This window comes from Ostrinia nubilalis, chromosome 10 (genome assembly GCF_963855985.1).
Source record: "Ostrinia nubilalis chromosome 10, ilOstNubi1.1, whole genome shotgun sequence".
Taxonomy (NCBI): Eukaryota; Metazoa; Arthropoda; class Insecta; order Lepidoptera; family Crambidae; genus Ostrinia; species Ostrinia nubilalis.
The window spans coordinates 944,793-967,356 of record NC_087097.1 but is presented as its reverse complement, the minus strand read 5'-3'; the positions used below and the strand labels follow the sequence as shown (position 1 = coordinate 967,356).

Here is a 22,564-nt window from a genome sequence, read left to right as displayed (position 1 = left end):
TTCAATCCCTAAGGGGGTAAAACGGGTGGCCGCTAGTCAATAATAAATACCTTCAGTTACTACATTCTAAATCAACTATGATTCAAGTTCAGGGTCTTACTGCAACTGCATGCTATCCCAAGTCGAATTAGTTCCAATATTTTGGATTTAAAAGGTGTTTGTTGGGCCAGAAAACTTTGCGCAAAATCTTTTAAAAGTTCGTTCACATATCTCCTAATCGCACTCGCCTGCAAACTGCGCCCGCAACAGAGTGGCAAACTCGAATATTGTAATAACACTTGCGAAAACTTTCTGCGATTCGTATGGGGACTCCACAATACTCCACATGGATAGGCATAATAACTTTTTTGGGACATCTGTAATGTTTATTGTCTCTTGTGAGTAATAATGGCATTAGGTACATGCTAAGATGATATTGATCGATAGATAATCTTTGTTGTACTTTTGACATCAGACTGCTTATTTCTGAGGACATCACACAAATACAGGCAATTACATAGACATGACAGTGGCACAAAATAAAGGAAAAAGAAAAAAAAAAAGAGTACACTGAGCAGTGCCTCTTCTCTCATTCACAAACAAGATGCCCACTGCAACTGATAATATAAAAAAAAATTTAAACACAACTACTGAAGGTTTTTCTTTACGAGTAGATATCTACTAATAATCGTGTTATATAAAATTAATAATTATAAACAATCAAATTAATTTTAGCACTGTCCAAATCACAATAAAAGCTGCCCAAAACACAAAGAACAGTAAAAATTCAAAGCGAATAAATTAAATAGATAAAGTTTGATTAAATTAATCTCAAGATCAAAGAAACCAAACTGTTTGTTAGTATTCAAACAAAAGAAAGCTTTCAGGGCCGGTGTTTAATTGCTTTTCAGAATAGTGATGGTAGAATATTATTTTCATTCTAATAACTTTTCCACTAAAATCAAAACTTCAGGCTAGCTAGCAAAAACAATTAAAAGTTTATTAGGAAACTAGCCTATTATTAATGTTATAAAATCGTGTTTTACATGTAAATTACAATGAGAAATTGCAAAAGTTAGTTATAATAATTATGACCATGAAATTATTTTTTCATGAAATTACTATCCTTGGACTAGTGCATACTAAGTACCTACGCTGGTAGTCTAAGTACCACGCGTATTTTATTGGGGATATCATAAATCTCAAAACTTTTAGATTTTTTAAACGAATCTTAATTATTAAATTATTCATTCTAAGCTTTCGCGTTGCATAATTGAAAATTAAATGATTGCATAAATTACAGCTTTGAATTTGGTTAATTTTTTTTGAAATCTATACTAATATTATTATAAATGCGATGCTTGCTGTCTGTCTTGCTTTCACACCTAAACCACTGAACCGATTTGGCATGGAGATAGTTTGAGTCCCGGGAAAGAACATAGGATAGTTTTTATCCCGGTTTTTGAAACAGGGACGCACGCGATTAAGTTTTTCTGTGACAGACAAAATTCCACGCCGGCGATGCCGCGGGCGGAAAGTTAGTAACTTTATAAATTCATGTTATACGGGTACCTACATGAGAAAGAAGTGATTATCAACGGAAATTACATATTACTTCGTGGTATCGCGTCTGCCCTGTCAAATGCAATATGTCGTCGTCGTCGTTTCAGCCAAATGACGTCCACTGCTGGACAAAGGCCTCCCCCAAGGTTTTCCACAATGAACGGTCCTGCGCTGCCCGCATCCAGGCTCTTCCCGCGACCTTTACCAGATCGTCGGTCCACCTAGTAGGAGGCCTGCCCACGCTACGTCTTCCAGCCCGTGGTCGCCACTCGAGAACTTTCGAGAAGTACAAATGCAATTTGTACTTCTACGATAACGCCATAAACAGGCTGTTACATTATGAAATCACGGAATTCTAGGAACAGTCATGTGTGATTTGCAAATTGGTTTTCGGACGATTTATTTTTTCATCTTTCTATAAATTATATTCATATTTCATTAGCGATGTGACGTTTGAAGCTTTTTTATCTTTCTCTTATTATCTTCTCTCTTACTTTTATAGTCTATTTTCGGAATAAAATGATGAGACTAATTGGATCATATTCAATGAACAAAGAATTGCCTGACATGGCTCCTTACTCTTAACCACAATGTTATTTATATTTTCTTTTAATAAAAAAATCAAGTTGATTTAAGCCCTAACAGGAGACGAACACGACAGTGATTTTACGCGAAGTGTGTCAATGCTTTGACGAATAAACCACATCAATGCCAATAAACATTTGCTTCATAATGTCAAACGGTGAGGATTGAAACCAAATTAGAATAATGCTACCTAAGTTGGCGTTCACTCCGATAGGTACTCAAGTCGTTTTGCTTGAAGTTCATAATCTACATTATTCCTGAAAATCAGTTACCGGAATCTGTGTAGACTAAAATGCCTACTTACTTGAAAAATTATGTGAGAAAATTTATAATGTAGAGACAGGAAGCAAAGTTCCGACATGTTAAACATAATTATTAATATTGACTTAACATCTTATTAAATACACGTGTCGTGTCAAAGAAATAAGTTTATCTTTATGCTTTAAGCTTCCAATATAAACTTTCTTACTTCTTACTAAGAATCTGTAACTGAAAGCATAAAATTAAATGTGCTTTTTTAGGTCACACTAATGTATTTTTTTACAAAATGTTGAGTACATTTTTTTATTTATTGAGGTGTAACTACGAAATCCAGTAAGTATCGTATGGAATGTTTTTTCATCATAATAATAATTAAAACCACTATCTGCATCCAATTTGGATGATCCCGTCACATGTAATTTAACCGGCTCGCTCGATTACTTTAATCAGAAACAAAGACATAACCGTTAAAATAAACTAGACCCAAATGGAAACTGAAAATTAACTGCCCTGGTTTATGCGCGTTATGGCTGACACTCGTTCCCGCAACATCGCCCGCTTTGTACTTGTAGTACAATCGCATGCAAATGTGCCGATTTTAGGGTTCCCTGACTCAAAGGGAAAACCCGTAATATCACTTTGCTCTCAGCCTGTAAAGGCCTTTTGCTCAAGAACACGTGGAGGTTAATTAAAATACTCAGTATAGTTCGATCAACGAGGAGACTTCCAAAAATAATTCATCTGTTTATGAAACTTGGCACATAATGAAAATAAGTAATACAGATTTTGTAGATCCATTATCCAACAACTTATATTACGAGAAGTTTGGCATTTTTACCTGTAAGGCCGTTAAATACTGAATGTTGTCACATGCAAAAGAATCGAATAGAGAAAGCCTAAAGTTAAAAAAAGAAGTTCAATAGTGAAATCAATATTTTCTAAACGATGGAAGTGAGAAAATCTTTGAAGAAACGTGTAGAAAGATGAATAAGGATACGGAACCCTCAGTACATTAGTCTGACTCGCACCTGGCCGGTATTTTTTGTTTATTTTTTTTAAGGGAAATTCCCTATTGTGTATTGTATTTAATCCTCTTTCGACCGACTGGTTGGCTTTGAAAACGAACATTGTGTACATTTTTGACTTTTATTTAGAGTAGGTATGAATTTTTGAGATAGGACTTATCAACAGGAAAACAGTTTTTAGTTGCAGGTAACTAAAACATTTTGAAGCGTCTTTCTATAATTTAACTGAAATGTTCTTTATATCTTACGTTACTTACAAATTGATAAAAACATTTTAAAAAAATGCTGAAACATACTTTATGTAGTACTCAAACCCGCGACATTTTAGCTAGAGTTTCTTCTATATCTTAATCAGTTGTAGGTATAATTTGTATTTAATACAAAATCCAACATCCATTTCACCGATTAACTATAAAATATTCACATTGATTGTTATTCACGGTAACAATGGAATGTAAATATTTGTAAACAATTTGAATCCAATTGAAAAGCCACTTAATTATCAAATTGAGTTAATACCCCCTCCCCAATTTATCATTGCGGTCAGCTCTCTGGTATAGCTCGAACAATACAGTAAACTCACTCTTACTCACTAGGAGAGAGTCGAAACGTAATTAGGAAAGTATAAACTGGCCTTTGTATCATTTTAACTTTATTAAAAATACACAGAAACTAATACTTAATTACGACTGCTTTTTAAGTTACAATGCTAAATAAATGCAACTCAACGATGCGATGAGAAATCTTCAAAATCGTGATCTCATCTGAGACGTTTTGTTCATACCGGTTATTATGAATAATTCCCGACAGACGCGGTAAAAGTGATAAATTAATCACATTTAACAGTGATTATTTAATAATTCAACCTTAGTAGGTACTAACAAATTTCATAAAAGAGAACAACATCTTGTGTACGTGTTCGTGTACAGCCAAACTTTTGAACGTTTTGATATCATATATTAATATAATTTGGCATAATGAGTTTGGAATGTTTCCTGCATAATATTACTTTTACATGATGCCTATAACATAATGTTTTGATTTAAAGTGCAAAATAGGTTCAGGTGCGGCGGGGGTGGCCCTTGGGTGGCCCTAAGCCGCCTATTTAGTTTTATACATTCATAAATGACCTCATATTAATCACATTTACCAAATCATGCGGTAATTATTCATAATAACCGGCGATTATTCATAATTTTCACATTAATTTATCACTTTGACCGTAACATATACTTACATAAAGTGACTTTTTGAATGATACTGTCAGAGCTGTCATTCATCATCATCAGGTAATTAAGTCTCCACTGCAGATGCATGACCCTCGAATTTATCAGAGGCATATTGAGGAATTGGCGTAAATTATTTTTTTAATTTTTGACAAAAAGTAAGTGAAATTTTACAGTTCAAAAAGCTCGCCTAAATCATTTTCATTTTCGGCCAAAAAAGAAACTAACGCCGAAGCTTCGTTTTTGTTTTCGGCTGAAAACCCATTTTCGGTCGGACACTATTTAAGTGATATCTCCTGTAGCACATTTAAGTGACGATCTCTTAAAAATACTATAGATGCTAGAGCTCGGAACAAAAGTAGTACAAGCTTTTTTTTATGCATGACAAGGCAGGTATTTGACCTAGAGATCTCTGTGCTAGAGGAAAAAAGTGCTGTCTTTTCTCCTTTTACTGTGGCACTGTGATGTTTGTTAGCACAGTTTAAAATTGACGTTCGTTACAATTGCGGGATCAATTCAATTTAACTGTGGATGCTCAATAAATATGGGCACTCAATTACGTTAAAATTGTCAATAAGTTTATTTTAGAGAGTCCTCTTCTGTTGTTCATTATAAAAGTATTTAGATGATGCTTATACAATACTCATTTCTGTACAAATATTAATTAGAAGAACTGCCGTCTGTTATGCTTTTCTGAGCCACTTTTAAGAACATCACTATGCAAGGAAGTTTTCAGAAAATTATAAAAATTATGAAGATATTAAGTATAATATTTTATGAGTGAATGCGCAAAAGGGCACAAACGTGGATATTTTTCCTCGCATTAAGGTAAAAAATTAGGAACCTATCTTGTCCCTAAGGGGTAAACAACGTCGTATTCCTATAATAATTTACCGCCGTCGCATATTATATGAACAATGCATCTTACCCTTCGCCACGTGAGATATCAAGTCTCATCCTGTCAAATATGTAATTTAATTTCCCCGTCATGCATTATGTATGTTTGTTTGGTTCATTCATTATTCATCTGCCTTCGAGGCTTTTTACCCGATCGGTGCCTCGGATATTACCATATACGTCAATTCCATGCTGTGATTTTGGCCTCCTTTCCGTATAAGCAAATATTTTCAATATTCGACCACGCCACGCTGGAAGGCTGCGGTCTTGTGATTTTGACATTCGTCAAAGGTTTCAAAATATTTGGCGTAGCTTACTTTATAACAAAGCTGTCAGTCGTGATCAAATTTAAGAAATTGTCCATTTTATAATATCTTAAAAAAACTATTCAAGTTCAAACTGAAAAGTTGTTATGGAATAAAATATTTTCCATGATTGAAATATATTTTTTATGGTCAAAGCAATCTGCACTAAGAAAAATAAGAAGCAATCTAAAAAAAATACGTATGAATACCGGTAAGAAGGTTTTAAATAACAGCATGATAATTTAATAACATTTTCATTCACGAAATTCTAAAAACAATCCCCCAAAGTACCTTATAATCTGTAATCGTTTCATAAAAAGGCAGCGCGTGACGTCGATTGATACCCGACGATCTTTGTTTATACCGCAACTGACATGCATCACAGTATGGCAACGGGAATTTACCCTTATTTTCTTCTATTAAAAAGCAAAGGCATAAATAAGCACAAATCATGGAAGTCAGTAAAGGACTTATATTTGCAACAGTACTGGAACTGTTATCAGTATACTAAGTCAGTTGACCTAAATTGTTATAATAATATTTATGTTATTTCAAGCGGTTCACAAAGGAACCATATATTATGTATATATGCAGAACAAGACAAGTATTTGACCGCAATCACACCCGATGTTAGTTAAAGCTTCATCAGGTTTTTAAAATTACAGCTCTTGTAAATATTTGCTAAGATTATTCAATTATTTTCCTTGGTTGTCAAGGAAGAATCGATAGAGAATTGACAACAGAAAAGTATGAAAACTCAAAATATACCCGCATTTCTATCACTTCACACACGTTGCGTAAACATTCACTTACGTGATACGTTTTGCGTCCCATGGGAATCGAACCTACGGCTTCTACGTTCTATTATGTTTACACGCACAAAAACAAACCGATCGGAAAATAAACTGGTGGAGTAAGAAAACGGTTTCGGTTAACGATCTAAAAAATGATCCCATAAAAAACTACGCGGTGGAAGAAATCACGGGCACACGAGTTTTGTTGGAGGAAACATAGAAGCGATGTTTTCAGTTTTTGTGGTATCAATATGACCGTTTATCTTGTTCTTTATAGCATGTAGAGTCAGATATGTCGGAGTACATATTGCTGTTGCAATTTAGCCCCTATTGTACCCGTAGCTAAGTATTTAGTGTTTATGTTTAGCTTATTACGCATTTTTTAGCGTTTCTTGAATTACATCAAGACAGTTTATCATTTCCTTAGAAGGCCCCGGCTAATACGACTTTCACATGAAATTAATCATGCCTTGTCATATGTTACTGGTGGTTTGATTTAATCTGACAGCAAGGGTTGACCACTACCCTTGCGAAAGACTTAAGTTTAAGTACCCTTAGGGGAATGTTTACATACCCTACTAATCTACTTCACAGTTGGCCCGAACATTGCCCCAGCAACCTCTTAAATAACCTTCTGACTGCCACGTCAAAAGCTTACATCTTCGTGCTCTGTTCACCAAGTAAACGAAGGCAAAGCATGTGCATCACAGAGTAATATTAAACAATATACACTGCTGCATTTAGCAACTATATACTTACCTGCATTTATCAACAAATTTGAAACAAGCATGCAAATTTACCGTGCGCGGTGCGCAGAAGCAACTAAGTGAGGTATTAAATCAACATGGCGGAATTTTACGACGGCATTACGCATAATGGACGCTCAGGTTATGCACTCCGCGTGATATGTGTTATGTATTACTCATATGTGTCACGTGGGCGGAATAATTGAGTCACCTGAAGTGAGGGTACTTATTTCAAGTTATTATTATGCTGGGAGAATACAAAATACTTTATTTCAGTTATTTTAAGAAGTAGGGCACAGTAAACTGTAACATTTGGCTTGAAACTTTACCTAAGATAATAATAATAATAATCATCATTTATTTGCCTTAAATAGGTGGTTACAGAGTAGTTCTTATTTGATTAGATATTATAATGTTACTTAAGACCTATTTAGTCATAGACTATGACATGCAAATATACAGAATGGTTACAGAGATAAATGGTTTTCTAGAAAAAAATAATTATTGTGGAAAGATCTTTAAGTAATCTTAGATGTAGAGTTAATATTTTTTTGTAACACGACTCAATTTTGGGGGTTTACATAAAATATCATAATTTGTACCTACTTATTTTAAGAATTTACATAGTTATTGGCTAAGGACTTAGAGCTTGCCCGTATTTCGACAACCCAGGACAGACTGTGGCAAGGAGACCTGACCAAAAATAATGAGAAAAAGGGCTAGGGAAAGAAGAGAAGAAGATCGATGGACGACCAGATTAGGATAAAACAAAAGAAAGTACGACATCTAAATACGTATACAGGGTGGAATTTTGTAATGCCACCTGGAGGGAAAGTACTCTTAATATTGTAGATAGAAAAAATATCTCAAAGAAAACATTCCTTTATTTTTGACAAGAAATAGAACTGCATTCAAATATTTCCAAAAATTTGCTTGCTACACCTGGGAATCGAACCAATAAAATCTGTTAAAAATTACACCCAGTATTTTTATTGCATTGATCGTTAGGGTTAAGTATAAGGATGAAATCTCTCTAACAAACTTGATAAATCAAATGAAAGGAAAACCATGAAATCTTAAATTATCTTAATTATTTACAGAAAATTGTATGGTATGGTAGTGAATTTTTGAATTTTTTTCGAAAATCTATGAATTCAGTTCTCTTTCTTTTCAAAAATAAAGGAATGTTTTCTTTCAGTAAAATTTTCTATCTACAGTATTAAGAGTACTTTCCCTCCAGGTGGCATTAGAAAATTCCACCCTGTATAAACTCAAAGGTGACTGACTGACTGACTGATAAAGTGATGTATCAACGCACAGCCCAAACCACTGGACGGATCGGGCTGACATTTGGCATGCAGGTAGATTTTATGACGTAGGCGTCCGCTAAGAAAGGATTTTACGAAACTCCACCCCTAAGGGGGTAACACTGGATCCACGCGTACGAAGTCGCGGGCGGCCGCTAGTTATTACATATGTTTAGTCCCGTTTCTAATTAAACCCAAGTTTTGGCAGCATGCTTTGCCGCAGTGCAAAAATGATTTATCTTGTAGCGTGCAGTAGGCAATTTGTTGCTTAGTTTGCTAACAAATTGCGGTAATTTAGATGCTGCCTCACACGTGTTGCATGCAGATTCCCGTATCTTGAGCGCTGTATTATTTATACTGGCATTAACGTGACGGACGCGCGTGCACTTCATGAGATGAGATGCATATCAGGGAAGTAAATGGCATGGAAGTAGGAAGCCCGAGGAGAGTTGTGACATTGTCTGTAATAAATGAAGAAAATACATTGTCAAAAAAGTTAACTAATAAGCAGCATGCAAGTCGCGTACATGTATGGAAAGCGTAGTCCGATTGGTGAGACCACGGGTTCTAAGAAAACTAAAGTTTCGTTGGTTAATCAAACTATCAAACTAACGGGACATGAAAAGTTCACGTGGTCCGATTGGTGGGACAAAAGCAGTAAGACCACATGGCCATAGAGGGTTTTTAGCGAGTTCGTAATAGTGCGCGTTTTTTAGTTCAAGTCTCGAGCTAACAAGTACGCGGTGTAGCAAGCTCGTTGATAGTTAATAGGTTTCCAAAAATCGACAATGTCATAACTCTCCTCGCTCTCCCCTACCGAAGCTACGGTAGCATCTTATTTAGGTGTGATACGTGCGAGATTGCAACAAAGTTTCAGATGTGGTGACTGTACCTACTGGTGTTGCAACAAAGATAAATAAATAAATAAATATCCTTAGACATTTTAAACTGCGCCTCTAGTCCCAAACTAAGCAAAACTTGTACATTGGGTACTAGACAACGGATATAAACATACTTAAACACTTTTTACACACGTAATACATAGAAAACACACAGTCCAATACAAATAAATTTTAATAATGTTCGTTCATGCTTCAATACTGAGCGGGAATCGAACCAGAATCATAACTATTTGATCATAAATCTATACTAAAATAATAATATGAATGAGAAATTTAACTGGTTGTTATATTTTACAACTAAACAGGTGAACGAATATTTTTAGACTAATAAATATTAAGCATAAAATAAGGGACCAATGTTTGCACGAGCAAAAATAATTAAGTATTACCACAGAATAATAATAAGTACTACGTACAGAAGTTTTACTTCGCGAAGGTATTTAAAAAAATGTATGCTCAATGTCATTAACAATATGGTGTAATTTAGCCTGTCTCAAGAGCCAAGCACCATTTTGTTGACAAACGTCAGTGATCGGCACTGCGCCGAAGCTATAGGGCTGACTTCGGTAAAATGATGTGACGTGAGGTGCCAAACTGCGGAAAATGGCGGAGGAAATACATGATTTAGCATGAATTATCATGAATAATATTAACTACTTATTTACCTCTCAGTGTCTTGAGGCAACTTAAAAAAGAACATTCTGTGTTTTTATTATTATTTAGGCAGTTAAATACTGCACAGTATTTAGTACACCATTTTCTTTAGTTTCTTCCATCATACACAAGAATACGCGTGCGTGAGTCAATGTTCGCTCGTATGTGAGGCCTTGTCGAATAGTATCCTGTAGGTGGGCCATCGTGCGTGTTTTGTTTTCGATGTAAACTCGCGGAGATGAACAGGCCTGGTATTACTCAAGTAAGATCTTTTATTCATTTGTTTCTAGCATTTCGATTACCGAATATTTGTTATAATGTAACAGTATAGGTTACGTCTTCGTCTTATCACAATCAAATTGATGGAAAAAATGGTCTTCTTTGCTATAAACAAAACCTTTTCTAATCTTACATCTAATTTACCTCATATAATGTAATAAACAACGACAAGAACGAATCGATGGGTATCCCCAAACGCTTGCCGACGTAATACATAAATAACACAATACCGGTATCACTCATACAGCGTGAGGGCCAAAAAGTTACCGGTTCCTTTGAGAAATATGTTCTGTAAAAGCATTAGGATGGGGCCACTAAACCAGAGAGTTTAACTAATGCCCGTATTCACAAACGATCCTTGCTTAAGTGAAGCAGCAAATCGAACGCACAGCGTTGAATAGAGCTCTGTGATTGGTTCATATGTCACTTTGTGCGTTCATGCGCACGTTTGCCAATACGGGCGTAAGTCTCTTTACCGATTTAGAATACGTTCAGTTATGGTTAAATTTACTGTGAAAGTTATATGAAAATCAAACTTTCACCAACGCAACTAAAATATTATAATTTAGTGAAAATTCTAACTTCTTTAGTAATTGATATATTTTTTTTAATTTAATTTAATTTGTACACCGCAAAGGTACGACATGTTGATACCATTTTAAATGCTGACTTAACACCTTATGTACACATGTTTGAACAAATAAATGTATCTTTATCTTTATCTCTTTATCTTTAAGAGGTGAATAAAACTCCGTCTCTGCTTAGCACGGAGGCAACAATAACCTTAATAATAGACTTCATGAGCCACTACAGACGTCTTACACAGTCTAGTCAGGATGTTCTATGTATGTACAGTCAGGGAATGAAAAGGTTCGTCAGTTTTCAAATTGATTCCTTCAACGAATCGCGAGCACATATTACCTTTTGAAACTATGTTACAGAATAATCTAGAGTTAGAGAAAATAATCTTTAACTGTTGCTTAGTAAAGTTCAAAATTATTCAGATCGAAGTTGTTTGACGATTTATCTTGTCGAGAAGATTATTATGATTGATAAACTAAAACCTTCTTGTTGGTTCAACCTGCCATTATTATTTCTATAAAAAAAAACTACATTTTGTAACATTGCACTGATGGGATAGAAAAATAAACAAGCAAAACCTTATTCGTTAGCAAACGTCATATTTATTTAAATGTTAGCAGCACTGTTTCTTGCACTGTTATGTTGGCAGGTTTGACTCTTACAGTATCTAGTGCAAGCGAAAACCGACACTAAGGTGACGAACCTTTTCATTCCGCGACTGTACATTGTACACACGGCCACACTGTTAACTATCCATTTCCGTTTTTGCTCTCGCTCTCATCAAATGGTGATTCTTTGCGATAGAACGAGACGACATGACAGACAATGGATAGTTATCACAGTTGCCGATGTACATGATGTAGATCTACTTCTTCTTTGTTATCTGTCTAGCCACTCAGCATGCAATGCCGTAAGTAAAATGAAACCGAGTCTCGATTGGTAAGGAAAATAGTATCTTTTAACAGCATTTTGGCTTTTTTTTATTTATAAATTACTAGCGGCCGCCCGGCCGCGGTTTTAACCCCTTAGGAGTGGAGTTTCGTAAAATCCTTTCTTAGCGGATGCCTACGTCATAACATCTACCTGCATGCCATGCCATGTCAGTCAGTCAGTCAGTCTCCTTTGAGTTATATATATTTAGATGGCGGATACATTATTTCTATTACATAATAGTCAACATGTGTCAAGTGTTGTAAATGAAAAACCTTTTGATTTTTTCATTTTAAAAGAAAATTTTACTAAATTAATATTCGCAACCCATTATATTACCATAAGCTACTTATGAAACAGCTCAGTCACTGCATAAAAGCATAAAGAAATCGCGTCGAATTCACTGCAACTTGTAATCAGCTTGTACGCCATAGCTTACTATTACGTCGTTAGATTGTACAAAAATGGCTCGTTGTTAAATAGAAGCTTTATGTGAGTTTCTTTGTTGAAATAATTCAGTTTTATAAGCTTTTTTTTTTTCAAGTTAATGCATTTTTTTATTTAAATTGCTCATCTTGTTTGTGATATACAGTGTGTCCGGACTTGTAGTGATCAAAGTTTAAGGGCGTAATCTATGGACAATTTTATCGATGAAAACACTTTAAATTTGGGGCTTGACCCATTTCTCGCAAAATTACGAGGATTTAAGTTTTTAATTTTTAGTTTTCACCTCTTCCTTCAAAAACATGTGAAAGCGTGGGTAGCTTAACACTAATAAGCAAAAATTTTATATCATGCGATAGCCAATAAAATTATCTATTAGCAGAAGTAGAAAACAGATACAAGTTTCATACATTTTAAGGGAGTAAGAATGGATTTAATTAGAAAAAAACATGACTTTTTTCACTTCTTTTTCAGTTATTTTCCAACACAAGAAAAACCAGGTCGTTAAGGTATGTTTTATTTGCATTGTATTATTAGTATTTGAGCTATTCTACAAAACGAATGTAAATTTATTAGTCTACGTCTATTAGTTTCGACGTAATTGTTGAACAAAGACACCCCTTCCCAGCGGTTTCCATAGCGCACGCGACATGCGAAAATGCACTGCCTGAAAGAATCACACAACCTATTCCGATTACTATGGAAACCGCTGGGAAGGGGTATCTTTGTTCAACAATTACGTCGAAACTAATAGACGTAGACTAATAAATTTACATTCGTTTTGTAGAATAGCTCAAATACTAATAATACAATGCAAATAAAACATACCTTAACGACCTGGTTTTTCTTGTGTTGGAAAATAACTGAAAAAGAAGTGAAAAAAGTCATGTTTTTTTCTAATGAAATCCATTCTTACTCCCTTAAAATGTATGAAACTTGTATCTGTTTTCTACTTTTGCTAATAGATAATTTTATTGGCTATCGCGTGATATAAAATATTTGCTTATTAATGTTAAGCTACCCACGCTTTCACTTGTTTTTGAAGGAAAAGGTGAAAACTAAAAATTAAAATCTTAAATCCTTGTAATTTTGCGATAAATGGGTCAAGCCCCAAATTTGAAGTATTTTTATCGATAAAATTGTCCCTAGATTTGGCCCATAAAGTTTGATCACTACATGCCCGGACACACTGTATAAAAAGGAAACGGCTTTCTCAACTTAAATTAACTTAATTGGTTTAAGTAGTTAAATAATAAATAGCGGGGATACATACTTAGGCTATGTTCAGCAGTGGACGTCCTGTGGCTGAAATGATGATGATGATGATACTTAGGCTGGGTCGCACTATCTTACTTTAACTTTAACAAACGTCACGCCACATTTAAAATGCTAGTTGGTAATAATGTATTTAATTGTAATGAATTGTATTTGTGTTTTCTCTATAAGTGGATTTTGTAAATTCTTTTGAGAAAATAAATGTCTTTAACCGTAAAGTTAGTTGGTGCAACTCAGCCTTAGTATAGAGCTGATAGTACAATAACGGAGGTTATCGTAAAGTCCTCTTTGAGAGTGTCTACAGTTGAAGAGAATCAATCGTAAAATGTATTCAGTTGAGTGAATAGACACGAGTACAATACACACTCTACTTTAGTGACTACAGCGCTACGAGACATGCATTTTGCTACGATTATTCGTAGCTCGCTTGATTTGTCTCCACTGTTCGTAGCAAAGAGCAATTTTCGATGACACGCTACGCCATTTGAATCGTACTACGAGTCCTTGTACGTGTTGCTACGGCGCTACGAAATTGACTGCAATCGTAGCAGCTACGAATAATCGTAGTTTGAATATAATTTTGAGATATTTTTTATTCTTGGCCTGTATCTCACCTGATGGTAAGTGACGATCATGGTTATTATTAGATGATGGTTTACGATTCTGAACTAAGTTCCAAAAGTATGAAACTGTGATTAAATTAATTGATTAATTAATAGAATAGTCACGCAAAAGCATTGCATGAAAATTATAAATTTTGTCAGGATAAGTTTTGTTATGATTCCTGTGCAAAAATAATTTTAAACTTTTTATTTGTCATCAAGTGGAACCATTGACTTGTAATAAAGTAAATATTTGACAACTAAATATTTTTTACAGGCTCATAAACTGTAACAACCTAATAAATATTATGGTCAAAATTATTGAGTATTGCAGTCATATTAATGCTTTTATAGCCATAAAACACGCCGTAACTCTAATGCGTCGCCGTTTTTCATTTAGTACTTTGTTTATTATCTTCAAAATGTGGGATGGAAGCCAGTTTTCACTACAAAGTAGTCGTAGTTATGTGCTCTTTGAAAAATATAGATATGAGTAGTATTACTTCGAACAAGGCAGTCTATAATTAAGTAGGTACACTAAGCGGGAAGAGCCTGGATGCGGGCAGCGCAGGACCGTTCATTGTGGAAAACCTTGGGGGAGGCCTTTGTCCAGCAGTGGACGTCATTTGGCTGAAACAAACTAAGCGGTTACAATCAAATCTCATCACTCGTGACCCCACCCATTAAAGTTCCTTTTTCAGGAGGCTTAATTTTTCGCTATTTTCGTGGCCTCTAACAATATGGGAGTCAAGATTTTCCCTCCCACCAAATATGGCCTATCTCCTGTGTACTCCCGTTTTTTAAATAACGCACAAATACATTACTTTGTGACGTGAGCTCGTAGGGCAAGGGGTATCTTAAAAATGTTATTATAATACAACGGGAAGAAAGGTAACAATATTATGACTTGTGGCTTATAATGCCCGGTTTAAATATAAAAAAACCATCAAATAGTTTTTCTTTCTAAATGCAGAAGGTAAAGTATAATGGCACAGCTATAGAAAAAGGATTTCTATTAATATAAGACTGGTATTTTTCAATCAATAAAATCATTAAAATTGTTCATTAACTGACTTAGGCTGGGTTGCACCATCTTATTTTCACTTTAACAACGTCAAAAAATCTGTCAAATTCCATACAAAAAGCACCGGTTATCGTTATAGTTACGTGGTGCAACTCAGCATTCTATAGACTGTTGGGAAGTATTTGAAGACGAAAGTTAGTTAGTTATATTGTAAATCTCTTCTCCAATACATGAACAGATCAATGTGTTCGCTTGTCTCAATTACATTTAAGTACAAACATTTTGATCAACGTACATACATTTCTATGTTATGTATTTTAAAACCTTCATTACTTCGCTCTACAAGTTTCAGCCTGTCCCACACGCCACGTCACTTTAGCACAAAGGGTGGACATAAACCCTAAGATCATTAGCGTCCTAAATCAGGGCACAATTAGATGTAACGACACGGCGTTGGCCGAAAAATGAATGAGACCCGTTAATTTCGCGTTGATCGGCGGAACACACGGGCGGGTATTGCGTGCGTGATCGCCGCGATTATCAAGATTAACTACGATGATGTAGGACTAAAATGAAGTGACGACGATTTTTGAACATGCACGCGAGGCGGTAATCTGTATGACGTAAGGTTTCGGCGCAGTTGAGTGGCAGATTCAATATTTAACTGTCTCAGGAAGTCATTTTTTTGACGATTATAAATCGTTGTTTTGGTAGAAATAGTAAATGATACAACAAAGCAAAAATACAGAACATTATTATTTACCTTTTTTGTCTGCTTAACTGCTAATGATGTGTAAACCTGCAAGTAAATGATTGAAATTAATATTATTAAATGAAACCCTTTACTGATACTTTGTAGAACAAAATAAAAAATGTGTTTGTAGCTTTCTGAAACAGAATAAAAATACAAATTATGAAAAAAAAGCTGAAAACTTTATGTTTAATTAATTTATTCAAAATGAGGGGCAAATCACCATGGCTTAAAGTTTCGCAGAAAACACGGGTCGATGTTGCGTACGTGGCCGCTTCCGTCATTAGTTGGATGGGTGCGCTGACGTGCGATTTATCACGGAATATAACGCGTAAACTTATGCCGAATCCGGCGTGATTAAGCGACGTAATATGTGCTCGTTTGCTAATACAGGGTGTCCCAAAAAGTAGTGTCAAGCCGAAGCCCTGAGGTACAGCATGACTGGAGCTATCCGAATCACCCCCATGTATGTTCCGCGATTTTTGATAGCTTTCGAGTTATGATTGTTTTAAATTTCTGTGCTTAGGCACTTTTATGGTCACTATGGCGCGTATAGATAAGGTACATGCCTGATTTTTTATTATTATTAGATGAACACTGGGCCTATCTGATTCAGAAGTACATATTTACATCCTTAACTAGAATGTAAACCAAAAAAGTTAATAAAAAAAACATAATTCGAAAACTATCAAAAGTTGCGGTGATTCCGTTAGCCCTAGTGATGCTTTACCTCTGGGCTTCGGCTTGACACTACTTTTTGGGACACCCTGTATAACATAATATGGGTGGAGTGATGACTTAGTGGCTTTTTCTTGACAAGGGATATTGGTTATGGGCATATTTCCCATTGATGTATGAATGGCTGGATTAATAACGTTCAGCGGAGACCACTGATTTTCTTTTGTGAGCGGATATTGAAATCGATTATGGGTTTAATAAGTTTCAGGATTATGGCATACATCATTCTGATTAAAATAATATGCGCCGTATATTTTAATTATGTAAAGCCGATAGCAATATCCGAGCTGAAAGATGGTAATGAAAAATTAAATTATAATTACATACGATGAGTATTTTAATTAAAATTATTATTTTTTGTTATTACTGCGTAGGCCTTGTTAAAGGCAACATACATTGTCATCTCAAATAAAGGCTGCCCTATACTGAATACTTTATTCCATACCATATGTGTACTTGCGTTGTGTGTGTTGCCAGTGATGGTATACGGATCTGAAACGTGGTCGCTTACTATGGGCCTCATAAGAAGGCTCAAGGTCACCCAAAGAGCGATGGAGCGTGCTATGCTCGGAGTTTCCCTGCGTGATCGAATCAGAAATGAGGAGATCCGTAAGAGAACCAGAGTGACTGACATAGCCCGCAGAATCGCTAAAATCAAGTGGCAGTGGGCGGGGCACATAGCTCGGAGAGCTGATGGCCGCTGGCGCAGGAAAGTTCTTGAGTGGCGACCACGAGCCGGAAGACGTAGCGTGGGCAGGCCTCCCACTAGGTGGACCGACGATCTGGTGAAGGTCGCGGGAGGTGCCTGGATGCGAGCAGCACAGGACCGGTCTTTATGGAAATCCTTGGGGGAGGCCTTTGTCCAGCAGTGGACGTCTTTCGGCTGAAACGAACGAACGAACGATGTGTACTTAGACAGTTGTTACATTTATTTGACAGTTTACATTATTAATATCCATATCCCATATTCCATTCTGCTACAGGACTCATCTAGCTAGAATCAGCTTGTCCACCAACAAAATCTTAATCAGTGAAGGTCAACCCCTCTGCGAATTGGGCCTTACACCCAATTAATTTTAACTGCATTTACACGTCATCACCAAACACCTATGAAACTCGCTAAATATTTTACCTCTGTTAAATTAGCGGTGAATTTGTGTCAAAAATAATTAGCAATACGAAATTCCGGGACGGTGTTAATCATTAAGCACGCACGGTTTTAATTGCCCCGACGTTGTGCATCCGCAAAAACCTTTGCTTTACATTTGACGATGTGCTATAAGATAAATACGTGATCTCTTGTACTTACGACACTGGAATAACTAAGCTCAGACTAAAGCTTGATCTCCGCGCTATACCTACCTACAACACACTTTTAATGTTTAAAAGATATTTTTTTACATAATTATGGCCATTGTTCTTTCCTTTCAGCCAAGTAACGTTCGCTACTGAATCTAAAGGCTTCCTAAAGATTTCTACAACCACCTGTCCGGCACTACCCGCACACAGGTGCTTTCCGGGACTCTCACAAGATCACCGGTCCGCTAAGTAAGAGGCCGGCTTGCAATACGTTTCTCCTTGGCCGCCACTCGAGAAATTTTCTATCCCAATCGCTCTTAGTACTATGAGCTATGTGCTCCACTGCCCCAACGGCCAACAGTTTTATGAGCTATGTTATTTACCCCACTCTCTGCTACTTTTTCAAAATCACCGTTACATACAGTAGGTACTGTATACTTTGTGTATTTTTTTTCGAACAATTTGAATAGATACAGATTGATAGTCACGTACTAACTACCCTCAAGCCAGTCATCAACAAGGTATGCCTATCGCATCGTTCAGTGTAAACGCGTCGCCAGCCCGCCTTGCCGTGACGTTGGCAGCCCGCCAGTAGCCATTCCACTTGATTTTCAGTTTGTGGCACGATCACAAACAATGTGGAACGGGCTACCTTTATGGCTCTACATTCTTAAGGTGAGATCTAGGAGAGTTTAACAAGGCACTAAATTGTTTGAACATGTTGCCGATAGTGTTAATAGAGCTTAAGTTTTTGAATTGCACAACTTCAAACTACCTGCCATTCAACTAAGTCTTAACGTAATTAAAATGTGTTGCTGTAATTAATAAAAGGTAAAGTGAGCTTTAAAATGAACGATGTCATTGGAAATTTCTGTAAGAAGCAATAACATTGAATCTTTAATTTTTTTTTATTAATTTAAGTTGCCTATCTAATTCGTAAATAAATATTTATTTAGGCTTGTTCCCTATGGTTAGCATTTCTACCGATTCATTGTTGTTACCTAGAAGGTAATAAAAGATGTAAGTAATGAATCCAGACATAATCTTACATTACCCAGGTAAAGTAAATAAGTCCACCAAACTTCAACCTGGAATTCTCCAGAATTAAGATGGAAAAAAATACTCACAGGTGCTGTATAAAAGGCTTTCACTAGCAACGGAGTGGCGAATGCAATGAAGCTTTTAGCTGTATTAGCTACCTTAATTCAGCATTACCGAAAAGTAAATTTTATTCTATCCATGTTTGTAAAAGTTACCTTTAAGAAAGATGTCGGAATTTCAACTTCAGACAGGATGAGAGTCCTGAATACCGCCTTTGATTAAACAACATGTTACAATGTATATGTTACGGTTAATGTGATAAATTGAAAATTATTAATAATAACCGGTTATTATGAATAATTCCCGACAGTCGCGGTAAAAGTGATAAATTAATCACATTTAACAGTGATTATTTAATAATTCAACCTTAGTACTAACAAATTTCATAAAAGAGAACAACATCTTGTGTACGTGCTCGTGTACAGCCAAACTTTTGAACGTTTTGATATCATAAATTAATATAATTTGGCATAATGAGTTTGGAATGTTTCTTGCATAATATTACTTTTCCATGATGCCTATGACATAATGTTTTGATTATAAGTGAAAAATAGGTTAAGGTGCGGCGGGGGTGGCCCTTGGGCCACCCCTAAGCCGCCTATTTAGTTTTATACACACATAAATGACCTCATATTAATCACATTAACCAAATCATGCGGTAATTATTCATAATAACCGGCGATTATTCATAATTTTCACATTTATCACTTTGACCGTAACATATACAAATCTACAAATTAAGCTTTCTGAAAAGTTTCTTCTAAGGATAAGAAGGTTGGATTTTGTATTCGTAGAAATCACTTCATAATCTTTTTAAGAAAAATGTATAATATTGTAAAGAAACATGAAAAAATTACCTCCACCTACTATCCTATGTTCAAAAGTGGACGTTCTATAGCTGAAACTTTGATGATGATGATGAGACATGAAAAAATGTGAAGAGTTTCTATAAAAGCTAAAACGCTTTGCTTGGGAGCTCTTAAGCATTTCAGCAAATCCGTATTTTCATTTTCCTAACAATTTTTTTATTTATTTATTTGACGGATCACCTGATGGTAAGTGATTACCGTCGCCCATAGACACCCGTAGTCCCAGGGGCGTTACAGGTGCGTTGCCGGCCTTTTAGATGTTAAATAAAAATGCGTTATTTTTAAAACCACGAAAATATTCGTCTCATTTTCTTAAATTTACCAGCCGTACAATAGTAACACGGCTTGCCAGTTCATTTATTTAAAATGTCTCCACCTCATGAACGTGGCCTTAGTTTCATACAGGTTGTAACGTTCCAGGAAATAGTTCCATGCATAATTTGGAAGCGCGGGCACTCCCGGTGTGGTAAGATCGTTGTCTTTTAACTTTTGTAAAGTACACAGGAATTGCCATTCTTGTAACTACTTTTTGGACTTTAATAAGAAATGTGAATATATGGGTTTGCTTTGTGATGCTATTTTGATCGTAGGTAAATATGCTACTGTTTTTTGTTAAAGGTTTGTATTAGTCATACAGATAAAATATAATGATACCTTCATATAAACCAGTATAAAACCAGATAACTTTAACTTCCTAATACGAAAATTAGTTGCGCAGCTACCGTGTTACAGTCGCGTTACTGCAGCGCTTTTAAAGTCTAATTTAAATGCGCGATTTAATAAACCTATTTTGTGGCAGCACATTCAGAGTATTATTTGCCTAAATACCATAGCATTAAGCCATAGCAACCACCCTTGAACATCAAGCATCCGTATTATCCCGAAAGTGCCTAATCACACATAAGCCTTCACATTGTTTGCCGAACAAAGCCCTGAAAAGTTGAAAAACTCGTTGATCCAATAAAATCGCGCTAACAAACTTGGGGCACAACAAATAGCTCATAATCCCATATAATACGAAGCGTGAGCCGTGGCCAGGGCCCCATCCGTCAGGCAAACAAACTTCATACATAATGCTGGGAAACATACGGCGCGACAGTTTGTACGGGCAAGCGGAGATTGTTTTAGGAAACTTTTTTTTACTTACGTGACTATGTTGGATATAAACTTTTCCTAGGTTATTGGGGGCTTATATAATATACTTTAAGGCAAAACAAGTTAGTTTAATAAGCAATTTTAATACTATTATTATTCCAAGAAATTATTATTATTGGTGTAATTTTTCTCAAATAGGTAATAAGTGTAATAACGAATTGCTAACATTTTTAAATTATCATAGTTGCGAGTAATGAGTATCGCTTTATTATGTACCTACTTAATCATCTAATTAAATGTATTCACGTACAAATGAATCTCTCTCACGTTTGTTTTGCGACTTAGAATTTTAGATAAATTTTATGTAGCATACAGTTTATAGTAATGAAATCTGAAAATATAACCAGCGTCTTGCATAAACACCCAGTGTAAACTGTTGCAATATGCACCCGTATACACACCCAGCTATAAAACGAAACCGAAACGCATTTAGTCATTCACATTACTGCTGCAAGAATTTACAATTTAATCCGAGCTAGATTCTAGCGATAGAAACTGGAGTTTTCTATTACGGGGATATAGATTTAACCATAATTTATGACCTCTTTAATAAGGTGTTAAAAACATTTTCCGAAGGCAACTTAGTTATGTAAACGGTTTCAAGACGCTATCTCGCCTGGTTTATGGGAACATAAACATCACACGGTTGAGTGTTTTACGGTGACCTGCGAGATACATTTAGCACTAACAGGTAACTTGCGATCGTGTTCTTTCAAGAAACTTACGAGTAGTTCTTATAAAGAAATTGATTCTTTTAAGCGAACGATTTAATGTTTGCCTACGTATCACATTGGTGTTTCCAATCTAAATACTGTATAACTCAAAGCTGACTGGCTGACTGACATAGTGATCTATCAACGCACAGCCCAAACCACTGGACGGATTGGGCTGAAATTTGGCATGCAGGTAGATGTTATGACATAGTTTTGCAGGGCAATCGAATACCGCACTTAGCCTCATGATTGGGCCATTGGTCGCTGGCGGCCGCTAATCAAATAATACATTGGTATCTTCAAGCAAATGAGCTGATGCTGCCTATTAAATAAAAAAATAGGGTCTTTAAGAAAATGAGTATCAAACTTTAAAAAACAGAACACTCAATGTAATGGATGTACAAGACGACTTGTTCTTCTCAATATATGATGAAGATTTTTTTTAGATGAAAAAGTTTCGAAGTTCAATTACTTAAACTTTATGACACCATTGCATGGTCATCTGATTTGCACATGATCTTTAGTTTAAATACTGTACTGCTACAACCATTAACCTTA

The 22,564-nt window shown here is 35.6% G+C and overlaps 1 long non-coding RNA gene across 1 annotated transcript in view; it reads right to left on the bottom strand.

Moving 5' to 3' along the window:
• LOC135075665 (uncharacterized) overlaps nt 1-22,564 on the bottom strand; it is a 218,928-nt gene that overhangs the window by 176,922 nt on the left and 19,442 nt on the right. Inside the window, exon 2 of the long non-coding RNA XR_010258086.1 lies at nt 16,144-16,179. This is a non-coding gene — a long non-coding RNA (uncharacterized LOC135075665). The remainder of the gene's footprint in view (nt 1-16,143; nt 16,180-22,564) is intronic.